At 40.9% G+C, this 24,560-nt stretch overlaps 1 long non-coding RNA gene across 9 annotated transcripts in view; it reads left to right on the top strand.

The window, feature by feature from the left end:
• The window catches only part of LOC138566816 (uncharacterized), a 355,734-nt gene that overhangs the window by 229,007 nt on the left and 102,167 nt on the right, over positions 1–24,560 (top strand). For 4 of the 9 annotated variants that reach the window (XR_011302022.1, XR_011302024.1, XR_011302018.1 and 1 more), the window contains exons 12-22: positions 1,064–1,160; positions 2,936–3,079; positions 4,586–4,728; positions 7,659–7,755; positions 9,532–9,674; positions 13,345–13,441; positions 15,237–15,360; positions 16,866–17,008; positions 19,941–20,037; positions 21,813–21,956; positions 23,462–23,604. This is a non-coding gene — a long non-coding RNA (uncharacterized lncRNA). The remainder of the gene's footprint in view (positions 1–1,063; positions 1,161–2,935; positions 3,080–4,585; positions 4,729–7,658; positions 7,756–9,531; positions 9,675–13,344; positions 13,442–15,236; positions 15,361–16,865; positions 17,009–19,940; positions 20,038–21,812; positions 21,957–23,461; positions 23,605–24,560) is intronic. The other 5 variants (XR_011302019.1, XR_011302021.1, XR_011302020.1 and 2 more) reach the window with 5 other exon arrangements.

The raw sequence follows: 24,560 nt of genomic DNA, 5'->3' as shown, positions 1-24,560 counted from the left end.
CAAACGGGTGCCGCCCCGCCCGGCAGATCTGACCCTGGCGGGCTGGACGGTACCCGCACGCAGAATTGTAGTGTGCCGGTCCGGAAACAACAGTGCCGGTAGGCTTACCAGCGCCGTTGTTTTTTCCGGACCGCCACTATTGTAATGAGGCCCTTTGTCTCTGCTCAAACTCTGTATTTGTATACAGACCAAAACAACTTGGAAACTTGCAGCAACGTTGTTTGCTTGAATATTTTGAAAGGCTGTCATTTTTCTTATACCTTCTTAACAAGGTGATGTGTCAGTGAGGATATAGGACCCACTTATTTGTTCCCCATGGTTCTTTCTTGTGCAGGCACAAAGTTAGGTAAGGTATTGTGAATCTGTGTTAAAATCCTCTATTTAATTCACTTTCATCTGGATCTTGGCTGTGAATTCAATTGCATAAGACACTCCTCTGCCAAAGTTTGATCTTCTCAACAATTTGTGGCTGTTGTGCTCTTAATTGCTGTCACACACCTGATTATAACGTTTTAGATTTTCTGGAGAAGCCACTGCTTTTCAATTGTTATTAATATTAAACCAGCACATGTGAAGCTTATAACACAAAAGGAATCTGTCGCAGAATTCTTCATTACTTTTAAATATTCAATTTGCACTTTAATTACCATCTTGGGTGGCCAGTCGCTTGAAGGAGGTTGACGAGGGTGCGTAAAGTAATGTGCATCTTTTCACAGCTGCCCAATGATAATATATTGGTTGGCTAGAAAAGCTGCCAACATGTGGCCGAATTGTTCATTGGTCGTAGAGGAAGAATGAGTATTGGACAATTTTGTTTAATTTTCTGTATGCTCGTACTTCTTACTGTTTGTTTGCCACACATTAAGAGGCATCGCCAGTTTGAGTTTGTATCAGTTTGTTCGGAATGACATGCAACTGGTTGTTTTGATAATCCCGACCATGTCGCAATCATTGTTTCCACCTTAAATTTCGAACTACTTTATGATCAGAGTTTTGCAAGTTAAAGTGTTGCTGCTTTACATCTCGCCTTCACCGGTTTGTACTGTCTTCTCGACTCTCCTAGTGGCAACCATTTGTATCCAGTGCGCCTCTGCTGAAGAGAACATGTAGTCAGCATTGTAGAACTCTCTGTGGTGGACGTATATCGCTGCAACAAAATGGTGAGATTATACCTTACGTTTAGCTGTTCTTGTAGAAACTGTTTGCTGGATAATGACTGGAGTTTCAAATATCCGAAGTAATTTGATTTGAAATATATATCAGTGATGGCCTCATGTCTCAAAGTTCAGGCTTAATGGCAATTAGATTAGACATATACCAAAATGTGTGTGAATTGTGTAGTTAGTATTCCTACATGTGGGTAAGGAAAGGGGCTGGGCCTTTACTCTAACTTCAACACATGCTAGAAATGCATTCAAACTACTATTTGGTGACTAAACATTTGCACTTTAAGTGATTGATAAGAGAGGCTTTTATAGTTTCTATGTAATGCCTCTTGACTTTACAGCTTATTTCTTGGGACCACTGTAGAGTAAAAAGTATAGGGACGGAAAATTGCTGTATGTGGTAGTGTCCCTCAACCCCACAGTTCTTGAGTTTTTGTCATGGACGGACTTGTTTTCACACTCCTTTGACATGCGTTATCACCCAATGCCGAGAGAACTCGCTAGAGAACTTGCAACTAGCCTATTTTGCATTAATATTTTTAAAAGTCACCATCTTCCTTCGCCCTTCTTTTATTAGTGTCATGTCTGGGGATATTGGAGCCATTTGTTTTTCTCTTGCATAGGGATGGCCGGTGGGCATAGGGTTGGTATTCAGTATTTTTAACAGTGAGCAAAAAGTGATGGCAGTAAACTCTCATCTCAAAGTGGGAAAAAACCACAGGACAGGTTATCATGCCATGTTCTTTCTGAAGAGGAGCTCCTGCTACCTTTTTTGAAATATTTGGAAGGAACTTGGGGTTGGTCACCCTGAGCTACCTGGGGGAAACCAGACGTGGACTCCCTGCTAACTGTGCTCAGAGAGGCACAGCTCCACCTCACTGATGAGGCCCAACAAGGCTGAAACACGCCTATGGAGTTACTGTTGGTACTCCTGTTCAGAAGGGAATTGACATAGCATTTCGGTGCTGGACTGCCCATGTGGGCTTGACAAAACTGATATGCAAATGAATATTTCCCATCTGTGAAAGGTACAGTGAGCAAAAAGCGATGGCAGCAAACTCATCTCAAAGTGGGAAAAAACCACAGAACAAGTTATCATACCATGTTCTTTCTGGAGAGGAGCGCCTGCTACCTTTTTTGAAACTTCTGCTACCATCACCATAAATTGCCCCTTGGACTGAGAATTATTTGGCTGCGTTTAGAAGCTCCACTACCAGATTTTGTCCTTTTTTGTGTGTATTGTTGCTAATCATATTTCAGGCTCTGGATGGTCTGTGCCAGATTATTTAATAATATTTTATTGTGTCAGTTGGTTGATTTTCACTTATCAGAATGAATCAAACATATTTGAAGTTTATAACTAAAAAAATGCATGTCTGGTAAAGTTCTGCATTACTTGTAAAGGGTACATTTGCACTTTAATTACCATCTTGCAAAGTTAGCCGCTTTCTTGATGTTGACGAGGGTGCATACATAATGTGCATTTTTTTCACAACTGCCCAATAAGGATATATTGGGTTGGCTGGAAAAGGTGCCGACATGACGGACTATTGTGTGTTGTGAATATTGGACACTTTTGGTTATTGTTCTGTACATTATAATGAATTACAGCTTGTTACTTACTTAGTCGTCAATTTGAGTTTATAATTCAGAGCATTAACAAGGTTGATATTTGTCCACCTTATATTTCTACCATTATGATGAGTACATGTGGTTTTGCTTTACAAATTGGCTTTACTAGTTTTGACTGTCTTCTCCCTCTTTCCCAGTGGGAACCATGTGCATTCAGGGTGTGTCGAATGAAGATAAATTGCTTGTTTAATTGTGGACGTGCTCTGGAGAGAACGGAATGATGCCTCTGCCGTCTTTGTCCATCTCTCCCAACAATGGACATTTCACCCTGCAGCAAAAAGGTAAGATAACCTGCTATTTGAAGATGCTTTGTTGAAACAGATTGCTTGATAATGGTTTGTTTTAAATCAAAACCCAACCTGGTTCTACTAATGGCGGCCGGTATATCTAGGAAAAAAATCATGCTTAATGCTATTTTCACTTAGTAAACTACAATGGAAAAATATGTGTAATTCGTTTTTTTTAGATGTGGGTCAGGACAGGGGCTGGTTATTGACTCTAATTACAACAAAAGTGTTAAAAAGTCAATAAAGTTGTTATTTTGATAAATTAATGAACGTGGCTAGGGAAGGGATTGCTTCCATGCAATGCCTCTTGACATTTGGTTCTATTTCTGGAGACGGCAGAAGAGTAAAATCTACAGTGAAAATGTGTGTGAATTCTGTAGTTAGTTTTCCTACATGTGGATAAGGAAAGGGGCTGGGCATTTACTCTAACTTCAACACATGCTAGAAATGCATTCAAACTACTATTTGATCACTAAACAATTGCACTTTAAGTGATTGATAAGAGAGGCTTTTATTGTTTCTATGTAATGCCTCTTGACTTTACAGCTTATTTCTTGGGACCACTGTAGAGTAAAAAAGTACAGGGATGGAAAATTTCTGTATGTGGCAGTGTCCCTCAACCCCACAGTTCTTGGGTTTTTTGTCATGGACGGACGTGTTTTCACACTCCTTTGACATGCGTTATCACCCAATCCTGAGAGAACTCGCAAGAGAACTCGCAACTAGCCTATTTTGCATGAATATTTTTAAAATATGTTGTTTTCCTTTGGCCGTCTTTTGTCAGTGTCATGGCTGGGGATGATGCAGCCATTTGTTTTAATCTTGCATGGGGACTGGAGGTGGGCGTATGGTTGGTATTCAGTATTTATAAACTTCTGCTACCATCACCATGAATTGCACCTTGGACTGAGAATTATTTGGCTGCGTTTAGAAGCTCCACTACCAGATTTTGGCCTTTTCGTGTGTATTGTTTTTAATCATATTTCAGGCTCTGGATGGTCTGTGCCAGGTTATTCAATCATATGGTATTTTGTCAGTTGGTTGATTGTCACTTATCGTAAATGAATCAAACATATTTGAAGTTTATAACTAAACTATGCATGTCTGGTAAAGTTCTGCATTACTTGTAAAGGGTAAATTTGCACTTTAATTACCATCTTGCAAGGTTAGCTGCTTTCTTGATGTTGACGAGGGTGCATACATTAATTAATGTGCATTTTTTTCACAACTGCCCAATAAGGAAATATTGGGTTGGCTGGAAAAGTGCCAACATGACGGACTATTATGTGTTGTGAATATTGGACACTTTTGGTTATTGTTCTGTACATTATTATGAATTACAGATTGTAATTTGCATAGTCGTCAATTTGAGTTTATACTTAGAGCATTAACACGGTTGACATTTGTCCACCTTATAGTTCTGACATTATGATGAGAACATGTGGTTTTGCTTTACACATTGGCTTCACTAGTTTTCACTTTCTTCTGCGCCTTTCCCAGGGGGAACCATGTGCATTCAGGGTGCGTCGCCTGAAGATAAATCGCTTGTTTAATTGTGGACATGCTCTGTAGAGAACGGAATGATGCTTCTGCCGTCATTGTCCATCTCTCCAATAATGGACATTCAACCCCGCAGCAAAAAGGTAAGATAACCTGCTATTTGAAGAAGCTTTGTTGCAACAAATTGCTTGATAATGGTTTGTGTTAAATCCAAAACAAACCTGGTTCTACGAATGGCAGACACTTGTCGGGGAAAAAGATCATGCTTAATGCTATTTTCAGTAAATTACAATGGCAATATATGTGTAATTCGTTTTATTAGATATGGGTCAGGACAGGGGCTGGTTATTGACTCTTATTCCAACAAACGTGTTAAAAAGTCTATACAGTTGTTGTTTGATAAATTAATAAACGTGGCTAGGGAAGGGATTGCTTCCATGCAATGCCACTTGACATCTGGGCCTCAATCTGGAGACCACAGAAGAGTAAAATCTACAGGGAAAATTGCTTTGCATGGACATTTCCCTCAGTTATACATTTGATGTGTTTGGGCATGTAGGGACATTGTCTGTGCTCAAACTCTATACCGTATACGGACCAAAACAACTTGCAGCAACATCATTTTTTGCTTGAATATTTTGAAAGGCTGCCATTTTCTTTATACCTTCTTCACAAGGTTATGTGTCAGTGAGGATATAGGACCTACTTATTTGTTCCCCATGGTTCTTTCTTGTGTAAGCACAAAGGTAGGTATGGTATTGTGAATCTGTGTTAAAATCCTCTATTTAATTCACTTTCAGCTGGATCTTGGCTTTGAATTCTATTGCATAAGACACTCCTCTGCCAAAGTTTGATCTTCTCAACAATTTTTGGCTGTTGTGCTCTTAAAGGCATGGTCTAGTAAAAAAATGTATTTAAAAATAGATAGGCAACATAAAAAAAAAATACAAGCATTCTCTTTTTTAAAACTTCCTATGTAAAATTTTGAGCTATTCAAGCTCAAAATTCGCAAAAGCAAGCACATGGGCGCATCCATTTTGTGAAATGGATGCCCTCCTGTGCTGGCTTTTGCTTTTGCGGCACTAATGAAGGAAAAGCCAGCCAGCTGTAGTAAACAAAAGCTACCGCTGGGTGGCTTTCCCTTCATTAGTGCTGTACGCGGAGGACGGGGACCGGAGACCAGAGCAGGAAAGCTGCAGCTGAATCTCGGTAAGTGCTATTTTTTTTTTTTTTAAATAATCACTAGCTGCGGTTTTTTTCTAGGTTTTCCGGGCTGGAAGAGCCCGGAAAACCTAGAAATAAAACCGCAGCTTCAAAAACGTTGTATTTATGTTTGCGGTCGCTTTTAAAGCGACCGCAAACATAAATACAACGTTATTGTGTTGGAAAACGCTGCGGTTTTACTTTCCAAGTTTCTCAGGCTCCTCCGGCTCGGAGCCCCAAATGGGAAAGCAGATTCAGGCAGAAACAACGCAGCATTGCGGAAAACAACCGCGTTGTTTCTGCCTGAATCTGCTTTCCCTTTTGGGGGTCTCGGGCTCCCCGGGGGGAGCCCGAGAGCCCCAAATGGGAAAGCAGATTCAGGCAGAAACAACGCAGCATTGCGGAAAACAACCGCGTTGTTTCTGCCTGAATCTGCTTTCCCATGTGGGGCTCTCGGGCTCCCCACGGGGAGCCCGAGAGCCCCACATGGCAAAGCAGATTCAGGCAGAAACAACGCAGCATTTAGCATTTCCCATTTGGGGCTCTCCGAGAGCTCAAATGGGAAATCAGCTGTAGGCAGAAACACTACGCGGCATGTAAACACAACCGTGTTGTGTTTCTGCCTGCTGTGGCTTTCACTTTGGGTCTCCGGTGCTCCCCTGGGAGCACCGGAGACCCAAAGTGATAGCCAGAGCAGGCAGAAACACAACGCGGTTGTGTTGGAAAACGCTGCGGTTTTTCTTTCCGAGTTTCTCAGGCTCCTCCGAGCCGGAGGAGCCTGAGAAACTTGGAAAGAAAAACCGCAGCGTTTTCCAACACAATAACGTTGTATTTATGTTTTCGCGGTCGCTTTAAAAGCAACTGCAAACATAAATACAACGTTTTTAAAGCTGAGGTTTTATTTCTAAGTTTTCCGGGCTCCTCCAGCCCGGAAAACGTAGAAAAAAAACCGCAGCTAGTGCTTATTTTTTTAAAAATAAATAGCACTTACCGAGATTCAGCTGCAGCTTTCCTGCTCTGGTCTCCGGTCCCCGTCCTCCGTGTACAGCACTAATGAAGGGAAAGCCACCCAGCGGTAGCTTTTGTTTACTACAGCTGGCTGGCTTTTCCTTCATTAGTGCCGCAAAAGCCAGCACAGGAGGGCATCCATTTCACAAAATGGATGTGCCCATGTGCTTGCTTTTGCGAATTTTGAGCTTGAATAGCTCAAAATTTTACATAGGAAGTTTTAAAAAAGAGAATGCTTGTATTTTTTTTTTATGTACCATGTTTTACTAGACCATGCCTTTAATTGCTGTCATGCACTTGATTATTCAGTTTTAGACTTATTGGCGAAGCCACTGCTTTTCAATTGTTATTAATATTAAACCAGCACATGTGAAGCTTATAACACAAAAGGAATCTGCCGCAGAATTCTTCATTTCTTTTAAATATTCAATTTGTACTTTAATTACCATCTTGGATGGCCAGTCGCTTGCAGGATGTTGGCGAGAGTGTGTAAAGTAATTGCATCTTTTCACAGCTGCCAAATGATAATACATTGGTTGGCTAGAAAAGCTGCCAACATGTGGCCGAATTGTTCATTGCTCGTAGAGGAAGAATGAGTATTGGACAATTTTGTTTAATTTTCTGTATGCTCGTACTTATTACTGTTTGTTTGCCACACATTAAGAGGCATCGCCAGTTTGAGTTGGTACCAGTTTGTTCGGAATGACATGCAAACTTGTTGTTTTGATAATCCCGACCATGTCGCAATCATTGTTTCCACCTTATATTTCGAACTACTTTATGATCAGGGTTTTGCAAGTTAAAGTGTTGCTGCTTTACATCTCGCCTTCACCGGTTTCTACTGTCTTCTCGACTCTCCTAGTGGGAACCATTTGTATCCAGCGGGCCTCTGCTGAAAAGAACATGTAGTCAGCATTGTAGATCTCTCTGTGGTGGACGTATATCGCTGCAACAAAATGGTGAGATTATGCCTTACGTTTAGCTGTTCTTGTTGAAACAGTTTGCTGGATAATGACTGGAGTTTCAAATATCCGTAGTAATTTGATTTGAAATATATATCAGTGATGGCCTTATGTCTCAAAGTTCAGGCTTAATGGCAATTAGATTAGACATATACCAAAATGTGTGTGAATTGTGTAGTTAGTATTCCTACATGTGGGTAAGGAAAGGGGCTGGGCCTTTACTCTAACTTCAACACATGCTAGAAATGCATTCAAACTACTATTTGGTGACTAAACATTTGCACTTTAAGTGATTGATAAGAGAGGCTTTTATTGTTTCTATGTAATGCCTCTTGACTTTACAGCTTATTTCTTGGGACCACTGTAGAGTAAAAAGTATAGGGACGGAAAATTGCTGTATGTGGTAGTGTCCCTCAACCCCACAGTTCTTGAGTTTTTGTCATGGACGGACTTGTTTTCACACTCCTTTGACATGCGTTATCACCCAATGCCGAGAGAACTCGCTAGAGAACTTGCAACTAGCCTATTTTGCATTAATGTTTTTAAAAGTCACCATCTTCCTTCGCCCTTCTTTTATTAGTGTCATGTCTGGGGATATTGGAGCCATTTGTTTTTCTCTTGCATAGGGATGGCCGGTGGGCATAGGGTTGGTATTCAGTATTTTTAACAGTGAGCAAAAAGTGATGGCAGTAAACTCTCATCTCAAAGTGGGAAAAAACCACAGGACAGGTTATCATGCCATGTTCTTTCTGTAGAGGAGCTCCTGCTACCTTTTTTGAAATATTTGGAAGGAACTTGGGGTTGGTCACCCTGAGCTACCTGGGGGAAACCAGACGTGGACTCCCTGCTCGCTATGCTCAGAGAGGCACAGCTCCACCTCACTGATGAGGCCCAACAAGGCTGAAACACGCCTATGGAGTTACTGTTGGTACTCCTGTTCAGAAGGGAATTGACATAGCATTTCGGTGCTGGACTGCCCATGTGGGCTTGACAAAACTGATATGCAAATGAATATTTCCCATCTGTGAAAGGTACAGTGAGCAAAAAGCGATGGCAGCAAACTCTCATCTTAAAGTGGGAAAAAACCACAGAACAAGTTATCATGCCATGTTCTTTCTGGAGAGGAGCGCCTGCTACCTTTTTTGAAACTTCCGTTACCATTACCATAAATTGCCCCTGGGACTGAGAATTATTTGGCTGCGTTTAGAAGCTCCACTACCAGATTTTGGCCTTTTTTGTGTGTATTATTGCTAATCATATTTCAGGCTCTGGATGGTCTGTGCCAGATTATTTAATAATATTTTATTGTGTCACTTGGTTGATTTTCACTTATCAGAATGAATCAAACATATTTGAAGTTTATAACTAAAAAAATGCATGTCTGGTAAAGTTCTGCATTACTTGTAAAGGGTACATTTGCACTTTAATTACCATCTTGCAAAGTTAGCTGCTTTCTTGATGTTGACGAGGGTGCATACATAATGTGCATTTTTTCACAACTGCCCAATAAGGATATATTGGGTTGGCTGGAAAAGGTGCCGACATGACGGACTATTGTGTGTTGTGAATATTGGACACTTTTGGTTATTGTTCTGTACATTATAATGAATTACAGATTGTTACTTACTTAGTCGTCAATTTGAGTTTATAATTCAGAGCATTAACAGGGTTGATATTTGTCCACTTTATATTTCTAACATTATGATGGGTACATGTGGTTTTGCTTTACACATTGGCTTTACTAGTTTTGACTGTCTTCTGCCCCTTTGCCAGTGGGACCCATGTGCATTCAGGGTGCGTCGACTGAAGATAAATCGCTTGTTTAATTTTGGACGTCCTCTGTAGAGAACGGAATGATGCCTCTGCCATCATTGTGCATCTCTCCAACAATGGACATTTCACCCTGCAGCAAACAGGTAAGATAACCTGCTATTTGAAGATGCTTTGTTGAAACAGATTGCTTGATAATGGTTTGTGTTAAATCAAAACCCATCCTGGTTCTACTAATGGCGGCCACTTTATGTAGGAAAAAAATCATGCTTAATGCTATTTTCACTTAGTAAATTACAATGGAAATATATGTATAATTCGTTTTTTTTAGATGTGGGTCAGGACAGGGGCTGGTTATTGACTCCAATTCCAACATAAGTGTTAAAAAGTCAATACAGTTGTTATTTGAGAAATTAATTTACGTGGCTAGGGAAGGGATTGCTTCCATGCAATGCCTCTTGACATTTGGGTCTAATTCTGGAGACTGCAGAAGAATAAAATATACAGGGATAATTGCTTTGCCTGGAAATTTCACTCAGTCATACATTTCATGTATTTGGGCATTTAGGGACCTGGGGCCTCATTACAAGTCTGTTGGTCCGTCACTCAGGGTGCCGGTAGTAACATAACAGCATCCTTTCCGGACCGACAGACTGCAACTGTGCCTGCCGGCGCGGTTGCGCACAGCAGGTCTGATCTGCCGGGCACAATGACCCTGTTAGGCACAGTTGTCATGGAAGCACCGCCACTGTTACTAACGGTGCCAGTGCTTCCAAGGCCCCATTCCCGTTGAGTCCTGCAGGACTCAATGGGAATTGGGGACTAACATTTTCCACTGCCTGATACCCGGGCTGCCGGGACTTGTAATGTCCTGGTGGCACCGGGATCGCACGCGGCGGAAACGGTGTTAGAATCCGGCGGCAACCCGCTGGTAGCAACGGTGGGTTACCGCTGGACTTGTAATGAGTTCCCAATTGTCTCTGCTCAAACTCTGTACTTGTATAAGCACAGACACAGACAAAATGTGCAGAAACTTTTTGTTTTGCTTGAATATTTAGAAAGGCTGCCATTTTTCTTCTACCTTCTTCACAAAGTAATGTGTCGATGAGGACATAGGACCCACTTATTTGTTCCCCATGGTTCTTTCTTGTGTAGACATAAATGTAGGTATGATATTGTGATTCTATGTTATAAACCTCTATTTAATTCACCATAAGCTGTATCTTGGCTGTGAATTCGATTGCATAAGACACTTCTCTGCCACAGTTTGATCTTCTCAAACATTTTTGGCTGTTGTGTTCTTAATTGTTGTTATATTCCTGATTATTCAGTTTTAGGTTTTCTGGAGAAGCCATTGCTTTTCAATTGTTGTTAATATTAAACCTGCACATGTGAAGCTTATAACACAAAAGGAATCTGCCGCAGAATTCTGCATTACTTTGAAATATTCAATTGTTGGAAGGAATTGTTTCCATGCAATGCCTCCTGACATCTGGGCCTCATCCTGGAGACTGCAGTAGTGTGAAATGTACCGGGAAAATTGCATTGCCATTAATGTATCAATGAACGTCGCTAGGGAAGGGATTGCTTCCATCCAATGCCACTTGACATATGGGCCTCATTCTGCAGATGAGTCAAATGTACAGGGAAAATTGCATTGCCATAAATGTATCAATGAACGTGGCTAGGGAAGGGATTGCTTCCATGCAGTGCCACTTGACATATGGGCCTCATTCTGCAGAAGAGTAAAATGTACCGGGAAAATTGCATTGCCATAAATGTATCAATGAACGTGGCTAGGGAAGGGATTGCTTCCATGCAGTGCCACTTGACATATGGGCCTCATTCTGCAGAAGAGTAAAATGTACCGGGAAAATTGCATTGCCATTAATGTATCGATGAACGTGGCTAGGGAAGGGATTGCTTCTAAGCAATGCCACTTGACATATGGGCCTCATTCTGCAGACTGCAGAAGAGTAAAATGTACAGGGAAAATTGCATTGCCATTAATGTATCAATGAACGTGGCTAGGGAAAGGATTGCTTCTATGCAGTGCCACTTGACATATGGGCCTCATCCTGGAGACTGCAGAAGAGTAAAATGTACAGGGAAAATTGCTTTGCCTGTAAATTTCACTCAGTCATATATTTCATGTATTTGGGCATGTAGAGACATTGGGCCACATTACGATACTGGCGGTAGGGGTGCCGGTATAATTCTTTTTCCAGCGCCCGCAAATGGGAAATTACCGGATCATTCCGCCTTGCCGGACCCAGTAATTGCCCATTTGCAGGTGGCGGAATAAATTGGTTCCCATTCCCATTTGAGCCCGATAGGGCTCAAATGGGAATGGGGAGGTCGGATGCACCAGCACCATTCTGAATGGTGCCGGTGCATCCGATATGCTCTGCTCGCGGGTGGCGGTACGCCCGCCAGGTTAGAACTCGTAGTTTGCCGGTCCGGTAACAATAGTACCGGTAGCTTACCGGTACAGTTGTTGCTGGACCGGCAAACTTATAATGTGGCCCATTAGCTGTCTGGCGGTAACCCTGCCGGTAAAACTGGCGGGTTGCGGCTGGACCCGAAAATAATTACCAGCGCCTGACTTCCCAGTGCCACCGGGCTATTCCGAGTCCAGTGGCCGGAAGTCAGGCGCCACTAATTTTGTTAGTCCCCATTCTCCTGGAATCTGATGGGGACACAGGAGCACCGGCACCGTTAACAACGGTGCCAGTCCTTCCGTGAAAACTCTGCAAACGGGTGCCGCCCCGCCCGGCAGATCTGACCCTGGCGGGCTGGACGGTACCCGCACGCAGAATTGTAGTGTGCCGGTCCGGAAACAACAGTGCCGGTAGGCTTACCAGCGCCGTTGTTTTTTCCGGACCGCCACTATTGTAATGAGGCCCTTTGTCTCTGCTCAAACTCTGTATTTGTATACAGACCAAAACAACTTGGAAACTTGCAGCAACGTTGTTTGCTTGAATATTTTGAAAGGCTGTCATTTTTCTTATACCTTCTTAACAAGGTGATGTGTCAGTGAGGATATAGGACCCACTTATTTGTTCCCCATGGTTCTTTCTTGTGCAGGCACAAAGTTAGGTAAGGTATTGTGAATCTGTGTTAAAATCCTCTATTTAATTCACTTTCATCTGGATCTTGGCTGTGAATTCAATTGCATAAGACACTCCTCTGCCAAAGTTTGATCTTCTCAACAATTTGTGGCTGTTGTGCTCTTAATTGCTGTCACACACCTGATTATAACGTTTTAGATTTTCTGGAGAAGCCACTGCTTTTCAATTGTTATTAATATTAAACCAGCACATGTGAAGCTTATAACACAAAAGGAATCTGTCGCAGAATTCTTCATTACTTTTAAATATTCAATTTGCACTTTAATTACCATCTTGGGTGGCCAGTCGCTTGAAGGATGTTGACGAGGGTGCGTAAAGTAATGTGCATCTTTTCACAGCTGCCCAATGATAATATATTGGTTGGCTAGAAAAGCTGCCAACATGTGGCCGAATTGTTCATTGGTCGTAGAGGAAGAATGAGTATTGGACAATTTTGTTTAATTTTCTGTATGCTCGTACTTCTTACTGTTTGTTTGCCACACATTAAGAGGCATCGCCAGTTTGAGTTTGTATCAGTTTGTTCGGAATGACATGCAACTGGTTGTTTTGATAATCCCGACCATGTCGCAATCATTGTTTCCACCTTAAATTTCGAACTACTTTATGATCAGAGTTTTGCAAGTTAAAGTGTTGCTGCTTTACATCTCGCCTTCACCAGTTTGTACTGTCTTCTCGACTCTCCTAGTGGCAACCATTTGTATCCAGTGCGCCTCTGCTGAAGAGAACATGTAGTCAGCATTGTAGAACTCTCTGTGGTGGACGTATATCGCTGCAACAAAATGGTGAGATTATACCTTACGTTTAGCTGTTCTTGTAGAAACTGTTTGCTGGATAATGACTGGAGTTTCAAATATCCGAAGTAATTTGATTTGAAATATATATCAGTGATGGCCTCATGTCTCAAAGTTCAGGCTTAATGGCAATTAGATTAGACATATACCAAAATGTGTGTGAATTGTGTAGTTAGTATTCCTACATGTGGGTAAGGAAAGGGGCTGGGCCTTTACTCTAACTTCAACACATGCTAGAAATGCATTCAAACTACTATTTGGTGACTAAACATTTGCACTTTAAGTGATTGATAAGAGAGGCTTTTATAGTTTCTATGTAATGCCTCTTGACTTTACAGCTTATTTCTTGGGACCACTGTAGAGTAAAAAGTATAGGGACGGAAAATTGCTGTATGTGGTAGTGTCCCTCAACCCCACAGTTCTTGAGTTTTTGTCATGGACGGACTTGTTTTCACACTCCTTTGACATGCATTATCACCCAATGCCGAGAGAACTCGCTAGAGAACTTGCAACTAGCCTATTTTGCATTAATATTTTTAAAAGTCACCATCTTCCTTCGCCCTTCTTTTATTAGTGTCATGTCTGGGGATATTGGAGCCATTTGTTTTTCTCTTGCATAGGGATGGCCGGTGGGCATAGGGTTGGTATTCAGTATTTTTAACAGTGAGCAAAAAGTGATGGCAGTAAACTCTCATCTCAAAGTGGGAAAAAACCACAGGACAGGTTATCATGCCATGTTCTTTCTGTAGAGGAGCTCCTGCTACCTTTTTTGAAATATTTGGAAGGAACTTGGGGTTGGTCACCCTGAGCTACCTGGGGGAAACCAGACGTGGACTCCCTGCTAACTGTGCTCAGAGAGGCACAGCTCCACCTCACTGATGAGGCCCAACAAGGCTGAAACATGCCTATGGAGTTACTGTTGGTACTCCTGTTCAGAAGGGAATTGACATAGCATTTCGGTGCTGGACTGCCCATGTGGGCTTGACAAAACTGATATGCAAATGAATATTTCCCATCTGTGAAAGGTACAGTGAGCAAAAAGCGATGGCAGCAAACTCATCTCAAAGTGGGAAAAAACCACAGAACAAGTTATCATACCATGTTCTTTCTGGAGAGGAGCGCCTGCTACCTTTTTTGAAACTTCTGCTACCATCACCATAAATTGCCCCTTGGACTGAGAATTATTTGGCTGCGTTTAGAAGCTCCACTACCAGATTTTGTCCTTTTTTGTGTGTATTGTTGCTAATCATATTTCAGGCTCTGGATGGTCTGTGCCAGATTATTTAATAATATTTTATTGTGTCAGTTGGTTGATTTTCACTTATCAGAATGAATCAAACATATTTGAAGTTTATAACTAAAAAAATGCATGTCTGGTAAAGTTCTGCATTACTTGTAAAGGGTACATTTGCACTTTAATTACCATCTTGCAAAGTTAGCCGCTTTCTTGATGTTGACGAGGGTGCATACATAATGTGCATTTTTTTCACAACTGCCCAATAAGGATATATTGGGTTGGCTGGAAAAGGTGCCGACATGACGGACTATTGTGTGTTGTGAATATTGGACACTTTTGGTTATTGTTCTGTACATTATAATGAATTACAGCTTGTTACTTACTTAGTCGTCAATTTGAGTTTATAATTCAGAGCATTAACAAGGTTGATATTTGTCCACCTTATATTTCTACCATTATGATGAGTACATGTGGTTTTGCTTTACAAATTGGCTTTACTAGTTTTGACTGTCTTCTCCCTCTTTCCCGGTGGGAACCATGTGCATTCAGGGTGTGTCGAATGAAGATAAATTGCTTGTTTAATTGTGGACGTGCTCTGTAGAGAACGGAATGATGCCTCTGCCGTCTTTGTCCATCTCTCCCAACAATGGACATTTCACCCTGCAGCAAAAAGGTAAGATAACCTGCTATTTGAAGATGCTTTGTTGAAACAGATTGCTTGATAATGGTTTGTTTTAAATCAAAACCCAACCTGGTTCTACTAATGGCGGCCGGTATATCTAGGAAAAAAATCATGCTTAATGCTATTTTCACTTAGTAAACTACAATGGAAAAATATGTGTAATTCGTTTTTTTTAGATGTGGGTCAGGACAGGGGCTGGTTATTGACTCTAATTACAACAAAAGTGTTAAAAAGTCAATAAAGTTGTTATTTTGATAAATTAATGAACGTGGCTAGGGAAGGGATTGCTTCCATGCAATGCCTCTTGACATTTGGTTCTATTTCTGGAGACGGCAGAAGAGTAAAATCTACAGTGAAAATGTGTGTGAATTCTGTAGTTAGTTTTCCTACATGTGGATAAGGAAAGGGGCTGGGCATTTACTCTAACTTCAACACATGCTAGAAATGCATTCAAACTACTATTTGATCACTAAACAATTGCACTTTAAGTGATTGATAAGAGAGGCTTTTATTGTTTCTATGTAATGCCTCTTGACTTTACAGCTTATTTCTTGGGACCACTGTAGAGTAAAAAAGTACAGGGATGGAAAATTTCTGTATGTGGCAGTGTCCCTCAACCCCACAGTTCTTGGGTTTTTGTCATGGACGGACGTGTTTTCACACTCCTTTGACATGCGTTATCACCCAATCCTGAGAGAACTCGCAAGAGAACTCGCAACTAGCCTATTTTGCATGAATATTTTTAAAATATGTTGTTTTCCTTTGGCCGTCTTTTGTCAGTGTCATGGCTGGGGATGATGCAGCCATTTGTTTTAATCTTGCATGGGGACTGGAGGTGGGCGTATGGTTGGTATTCAGTATTTATAAACTTCTGCTACCATCACCATGAATTGCACCTTGGACTGAGAATTATTTGGCTGCGTTTAGAAGCTCCACTACCAGATTTTGGCCTTTTCGTGTGTATTGTTTTTAATCATATTTCAGGCTCTGGATGGTCTGTGCCAGGTTATTCAATCATATGGTATTTTGTCAGTTGGTTGATTGTCACTTATCGTAAATGAATCAAACATATTTGAAGTTTATAACTAAACTATGCATGTCTGGTAAAGTTCTGCATTACTTGTAAAGGGTAAATTTGCACTTTAATTACCATCTTGCAAGGTTAGCTGCTTTCTTGATGTTGACGAGGGTGCATACATTAATTAATGTGCATTTTTTTCACAACTGCCCAATAAGGAAATATTGGGTTGGCTGGAAAAGTGCCAACATGACGGACTATTATGTGTTGTGAATATTGGACACTTTTGGTTATTGTTCTGTACATTATTATGAATTACAGATTGTAATTTGCATAGTCGTCAATTTGAGTTTATACTTAGAGCATTAACACGGTTGACATTTGTCCACCTTATAGTTCTGACATTATGATGAGAACATGTGGTTTTGCTTTACACATTGGCTTCACTAGTTTTCACTTTCTTCTGCGCCTTTCCCAGGGTGAACCATGTGCATTCAGGGTGCGTCGCCTGAAGATAAATCGCTTGTTTAATTGTGGACATGCTCTGTAGAGAACGGAATGATGCTTCTGCCGTCATTGTCCATCTCTCCAATAATGGACATTCAACCCCGCAGCAAAAAGGTAAGATAACCTGCTATTTGAAGAAGCTTTGTTGCAACAAATTGCTTGATAATGGTTTGTGTTAAATCCAAACCAAACCTGGTTCTACGAATGGCAGACACTTGTCGGGGAAAAAGATCATGCTTAATGCTATTTTCAGTAAATTACAATGGCAATATATGTGTAATTCGTTTTATTAGATATGGGTCAGGACAGGGGCTGGTTATTGACTCTTATTCCAACAAACGTGTTAAAAAGTCTATACAGTTGTTGTTTGATAAATTAATAAACGTGGCTAGGGAAGGGATTGCTTCCATGCAATGCCACTTGACATCTGGGCCTCAATCTGGAGACCACAGAAAAGTACAATCTACAGGGAAAATTGCTTTGCATGGACATTTCCCTCAGTTATACATTTGATGTGTTTGGGCATGTAGGGACATTGTCTGTGCTCAAACTCTATACCGTATACGGACCAAAACAACTTGCAGCAACATCATTTTTTGCTTGAATATTTTGAAAGGCTGCCATTTTCTTTATACCTTCTTCACAAGGTTATGTGTCAGTGAGGATATAGGACCTACTTATTTGTTCCCCATGGTTCTTTCTTGTGTAAGCACAAAGGTAGGTATGGTATTGTGAATCTGTGTTAAAATCCTCTATTTAATTCACTTTCAGCTGGATCTTGGCTTTGAATTCTATTGCATAAGACACTCCTCTGCCAAAGTTTGATCTTCTCAACAATTTTTGGCTGTTGTGCTCTTAAAGGCATGGTCTAGTAAAAAAATGTATTTAAAAATAGATAGGCAACATAAAAAAAAAAATACAAGCATTCTCTTTTTTAAAACTTCCTATGTAAAATTTTGAGCTATTCAAGCTCAAAATTCGCAAAAGCAAGCACATGGGCGCATCCATTTTGTGAAATGGATGCCCTCCTGTGCTGGCTTTTGCTTTTGCGGCACTAATGAAGGAAAAGCCAGCCAGCTGTAGTAAACAAAAGCTACCGCTGGGTGGCTTTCCCTTCATTAGTGCTGTACGCGGAGGACGGGGACCGGAGACCAGAGCAGGAAAGCTGCAGCTGAATCTCGGTAAGTGCTATTTTTTTTTTTTTTTAAATAATCACTAGCTGCGGTTTTTTTCTAGGTTTTCCGGGCTGGAAGAGCCCGGAAAACCTAGAAATAAAACCGCAGCTTCAAAAACGTTGTATTTATGTTTGCGGTCGCTTTTAAAGCGACCGCAAACATAAATACAACGTTATTGTGTTGGAAAACGCTGCGGTTTTTCTTTCCAAGTTTCTCAGGCTCCTCCGGCTCGGAGCCCCAAATGGGAAAGCAGATTCAGGCAGAAACAACGCAGCATTGCGGAAAACAACCGCGTTGTTTCTGCCTGAATCTGCTTTCCCTTTTGGGGGTCTCGGGCTCCCCGGGGGGAGCCCGAGAGCCCCAAATGGGAAAGCAGATTCAGGCAGAAACAACGCAGCATTGCGGAAAACAACCGCGTTGTTTCTGCCTGAATCTGCTTTCCCATGTGGGGCTCTCGGGCTCCCCGGGGGGAGCCCGAGAGCCCCACATGGCAAAGCAGATTCAGGCAGAAACAACGCAGCATTTAGCATTTCCCATTTGGGGCTCTCCGAGAGCTCAAATGGGAAATCAGCTGTAGGCAGAAACACTACGCGGCATGTAAACACAACCGTGTTGTGTTTCTGCCTGCTGTGGCTTTCACTTTGGGTCTCCGGTGCTCCCCTGGGAGCACCGGAGACCCAAAGTGATAGCCAGAGCAGGCAGAAACACAACGCGGTTGTGTTGGAAAACGCTGCGGTTTTTCTTTCCGAGTTTCTCAGGCTCCTCCGAGCCGGAGGAGCCTGAGAAACTTGGAAAGAAAAACCGCAGCGTTTTCCAACACAATAACGTTGTATTTATGTTTTCGCGGTCGCTTTAAAAGCAACTGCAAACATAAATACAACGTTTTTAAAGCTGAGGTTTTATTTCTAAGTTTTCCGGGCTCCTCCAGCCCGGAAAACGTAGAAAAAAAACCGCAGCTAGTGCTTATTTTTTAAAAAATAAATAGCACTTACCGAGATTCAGCTGCAGCTTTCCTGCTCTGGTCTCCGGTCCCCGTCCTCCGTGTACAGCACTAATGAAGGGAAAGCCACCCAGCGGTAGCTTTTGTTTACTACAGCTGGCTGGCTTTTCCTTCATTAGTGCCGCAAAAGCCAGCACAGGAGGGCATCCATTTCACAAAATGGATGTGCCCATGTGCTTGCTTTTGCGAATTTTGAGCTTGAATAGCTCAAAATTTTACATAGGAAGTTTTAAAAAAGAGAATGCTAGTATTTTTTTTTTATGTAACATGTTTTACTAGACCATGCCTTTAATTGCTGTCATGCACTTGATTATTCAGTTTTAGACTTATTGGCGAAGCCACTGCTTTTCAATTGTTATTAATATTAAACCAGCACATGTGAAGCTTATAACACAAAAGGAATCTGCCGCAGAATTCTTCATTTCTTTTAAATATTCAATTTGTACTTTAATTACCATCTTGGATGGCCAGTCGCTTGCAGGATGTTGGCGAGAGTGTGTAAAGTAATTGCATCTTTTCACAGCTGCCAAATGATAATACATTGGTTGGCTAGAAAAGCTGCCAACATGTGGCCGAATTGTTCATTGCTCGTAGAGGAAGAATGAGTATTGGACAATTTTGTTTAATTTTCTGTATGCTCGTACTTATTACTGTTTGTTTGCCACACATTAAGAGGCATCGCCAGTTTGAGTTGGTACCAGTTTGTTCGGAATGACATGCAAACTTGTTGTTTTGATAATCCCGACCATGTCGCAATCATTGTTTCCACCTTATATTTCGAACTACTTTATGATCAGAGTTTTGCAAGTTAAAGTGTTGCTGCTTTACATCTCGCCTTCACCGGTTTCTACTGTCTTCTCGACTCTCCTAGTGGGAACCATTTGTATCCAGCGGGCCTCTGCTGAAAAGAACATGTAGTCAGCATTGTAGATCTCTCTGTGGTGGACGTATATCGCTGCAACAAAATGGTGAGATTATGCCTTACGTTTAGCTGTTCTTGTTGAAACAGTTTGCTGGATAATGACTGGAGTTTCAAATATACGTAGTAATTTGATTTGAAATATATATCAGTGATGGCCTTATGTCTCAAAGTTCAGGCTTAATGGCAATTAGATTAGACATATACCAAAATGTGTGTGAATTGTGTAGTTAGTATTCCTACATGTGGGTAAGGAAAGGGGCTGGGCCTTTACTCTAACTTCAACACATGCTAGAAATGCATTCAAACTACTATTTGGTGACTAAACATTTGCACTTTAAGTGATTGATAAGAGAGGCTTTTATTGTTTCTATGTAATGCCTCTTGACTTTACAGCTTATTTCTTGGGACCACTGTAGAGTAAAAAGTATAGGGACGGAAAATTGCTGTATGTGGTAGTGTCCCTCAACCCCACAGTTCTTGAGTTTTTGTCATGGACGGACTTGTTTTCACACTCCTTTGACATGCGTTATCACCCAATGCCGAGAGAACTCGCTAGAGAACTTGCAACTAGCCTATTTTGCATTAATATTTTTAAAAGTCACCATCTTCCTTCGCCCTTCTTTTATTAGTGTCATGTCTGGGGATATTGGAGCCATTTGTTTTTCTCTTGCATAGGGATGGCCGGTGGGCATAGGGTTGGTATTCAGTATTTTTAACAGTGAGCAAAAAGTGATGGCAGTAAACTCTCATCTCAAAGTGGGAAAAAACCACAGGACAGGTTATCATGCCATGTTCTTTCTGTAGAGGAGCTCCTGCTACCTTTTTTGAAATATTTGGAAGGAACTTGGGGTTGGTCACCCTGAGCTACCTGGGGGAAACCAGACGTGGACTCCCTGCTAACTGTGCTCAGAGAGGCACAGCTCCACCTCACTGATGAGGCCCAACAAGGCTGAAACACGCCTATGGAGTTACTGTTGGTACTCCTGTTCAGAAGGGAATTGACATAGCATTTCGGTGCTGGACTGCCCATGTGGGCTTGACAAAACTGATTTGCAAATGAATATTTCCCATCTGTGAAAGGTACAGTGAGCAAAAAGCGATGGCAGCAAACTCATCTCAAAGTGGGAAAAAACCACAGAACAAGTTATCATACCATGTTCTTTCTGGAGAGGAGCGCCTGCTACCTTTTTTGAAACTTCTGCTACCATCACCATAAATTGCCCCTTGGACTGAGAATTATTTGGCTGCGTTTAGAAGCTCCACTACCAGATTTTGTCCTTTTTTGTGTGTATTGTTGCTAATCATATTTCAGGCTCTGGATGGTCTGTGCCAGATTATTTAATAATATTTTATTGTGTCAGTTGGTTGATTTTCACTTATCAGAATGAATCAAACATATTTGAAGTTTATAACTAAAAAAATGCATGTCTGGTAAAGTTCTGCATTACTTGTAAAGGGTACATTTGCACTTTAATTACCATCTTGCAAAGTTAGCCGCTTTCTTGATGTTGACGAGGGTGCATACATAATGTGCATTTTTTTCACAACTGCCCAATAAGGATATATTGGGTTGGCTGGAAAAGGTGCCGACATGACGGACTATTGTGTGTTGTGAATATTGGACACTTTTGGTTATTGTTCTGTACATTATAATGAATTACAGCTTGTTACTTACTTAGTCGTCAATTTGAGTTTATAATTCAGAGCATTAACAAGGTTGATATTTGTCCACCTTATATTTCTACCATTATGATGAGTACATGTGGTTTTGCTTTACAAATTGGCTTTACTAGTTTTGACTGTCTTCTCCCTCTTTCCCAGTGGGAACCATGTGCATTCAGGGTGTGTCGAATGAAGATAAATTGCTTGTTTAATTGTGGACGTGCTCTGTAGAGAACGGAATGATGCCTCTGCCGTCTTTGTCCATCTCTCCCAACAATGGACATTTCACCCTGCAGCAAAAAGGTAAGATAACCTGCTATTTGAAGATGCTTTGTTGAAACAGATTGCTTGATAATGGTTTGTTTTAAATCAAAACCCAACCTGGTTCTACTAATGGCGGCCGGTATATCTAGGAAAAAAATCATGCTTAATGCTATTTTCACTTAGTAAACTACAATGGAAAAATATGTGTAATTCGTTTTTTTTAGATGTGGGTCAGGACAGGGGCTGGTTATTGACTCTAATTACAACAAAAGTGTTAAAAAGTCAATAAAGTTGTTATTTTGATAAATTAATGAACGTGGCTAGGGAAGGGATTGCTTCCATGCAATGCCTCTTGACATTTGGTTCTATTTCTGGAGACGGCAGAAGAGTAAAATCTACAGTGAAAATGTGTGTGAATTCTGTAGTTAGTTTTCCTACATGTGGATAAGGAAAGGGGCTGGGCATTTACTCTAACTTCAACACATGCTAGAAATGCATTCAAACTACTATTTGATCACTAAACAATTGCACTTTAAGTGATTGATAAGAGAGGCTTTTATTGTTTCTATGTAATGCCTCTTGACTTTACAGCTTATTTCTTGGGACCACTGTAGAGTAAAAAAGTACAGGGATGGAAAATTTCTGTATGTGGCAGTGTCCCTCAACCCCACAGTTCTTGGGTTTTTGTCATGGACGGACGTGTTTTCACACTCCTTTGACATGCGTTATCACCCAATCCTGAGAGAACTCGCAAGAGAACTCGCAACTAGCCTATTTTGCATGAATATTTTTAAAATATGTTGTTTTCCTTTGGCCGTCTTTTGTCAGTGTCATGGCTGGGGATGATGCAGCCATTTGTTTTAATCTTGCATGGGGACTGGAGGTGGGCGTATGGTTGGTATTCAGTATTTATAAACTTCTGCTACCATCACCATGAATTGCACCTTGGACTGAGAATTATTTGGCTGCGTTTAGAAGCTCCACTACCAGATTTTGGCCTTTTCGTGTGTATTGTTTTTAATCATATTTCAGGCTCTGGATGGTCTGTGCCAGGTTATTCAATCATATGGTATTTTGTCAGTTGGTTGATTGTCACTTATCGTAAATGAATCAAACATATTTGAAGTTTATAACTAAACTATGCATGTCTGGTAAAGTTCTGCATTACTTGTAAAGGGTAAATTTGCACTTTAATTACCATCTTGCAAGGTTAGCTGCTTTCTTGATGTTGACGAGGGTGCATACATTAATTAATGTGCATTTTTTTCACAACTGCCCAATAAGGAAATATTGGGTTGGCTGGAAAAGTGCCAACATGACGGACTATTATGTGTTGTGAATATTGGACACTTTTGGTTATTGTTCTGTACATTATTATGAATTACAGATTGTAATTTGCATAGTCGTCAATTTGAGTTTATACTTAGAGCATTAACACGGTTGAAATTTGTCCACCTTATAGTTCTGACATTATGATGAGAACATGTGGTTTTGCTTTACACATTGGCTTCACTAGTTTTCACTTTCTTCTGCGCCTTTCCCAGGGGGAACCATGTGCATTCAGGGTGCGTCGCCTGAAGATAAATCGCTTGTTTAATTGTGGACATGCTCTGTAGAGAACGGAATGATGCTTCTGCCGTCATTGTCCATCTCTCCAATAATGGACATTCAACCCCGCAGCAAAAAGGTAAGATAACCTGCTATTTGAAGAAGCTTTGTTGCAACAAATTGCTTGATAATGGTTTGTGTTAAATCCAAACCAAACCTGGTTCTACGAATGGCAGACACTTGTCGGGGAAAAAGATCATGCTTAATGCTATTTTCAGTAAATTACAATGGCAATATATGTGTAATTCGTTTTATTAGATATGGGTCAGGACAGGGGCTGGTTATTGACTCTTATTCCAACAAACGTGTTAAAAAGTCTATACAGTTGTTGTTTGATAAATTAATAAACGTGGCTAGGGAAGGGATTGCTTCCATGCAATGCCACTTGACATCTGGGCCTCATTCTGGAGACCACAGAAGAGTAAAATCTACAGGGAAAATTGCTTTGCATGGACATTTCCCTCAGTTATACATTTGATGTGTTTGGGCATGTAGGGACATTGTCTGTGCTCAAACTCTATACCGTATACGGACCAAAACAACTTGCAGCAACATCATTTTTTGCTTGAATATTTTGAAAGGCTGCCATTTTCTTTATACCTTCTTCACAAGGTTATGTGTCAGTGAGGATATAGGACCTACTTATTTGTTCCCCATGGTTCTTTCTTGTGTAAGCACAAAGGTAGGTATGGTATTGTGAATCTGTGTTAAAATCCTCTATTTAATTCACTTTCAGCTGGATCTTGGCTTTGAATTCTATTGCATAAGACACTCCTCTGCCAAAGTTTGATCTTCTCAACAATTTTTGGCTGTTGTGCTCTTAAAGGCATGGTCTAGTAAAAAAATGTATTTAAAAAATAGATAGGCAACATAAAAAAAAAATACTAGCATTCTCTTTTTTAAAACTTCCTATGTAAAATTTTGAGCTATTCAAGCTCAAAATTCGCAAAAGCAAGCACATGGGCGCATCCATTTTGTGAAATGGATGCCCTCCTGTGCTGGCTTTTGCTTTTGCGGCACTAATGAAGGAAAAGC

This window comes from Ambystoma mexicanum, chromosome 2p, assembly GCF_040938575.1.
Source record: "Ambystoma mexicanum isolate Mex_15411 chromosome 2p, UKY_AmexF1_1, whole genome shotgun sequence".
Lineage (NCBI taxonomy): Eukaryota > Metazoa > Chordata > Amphibia > Caudata > Ambystomatidae > Ambystoma > Ambystoma mexicanum.
The sequence above is the reverse complement of the archived record's forward strand: the minus strand, read 5'-3'. Positions and strand labels throughout refer to the sequence as shown.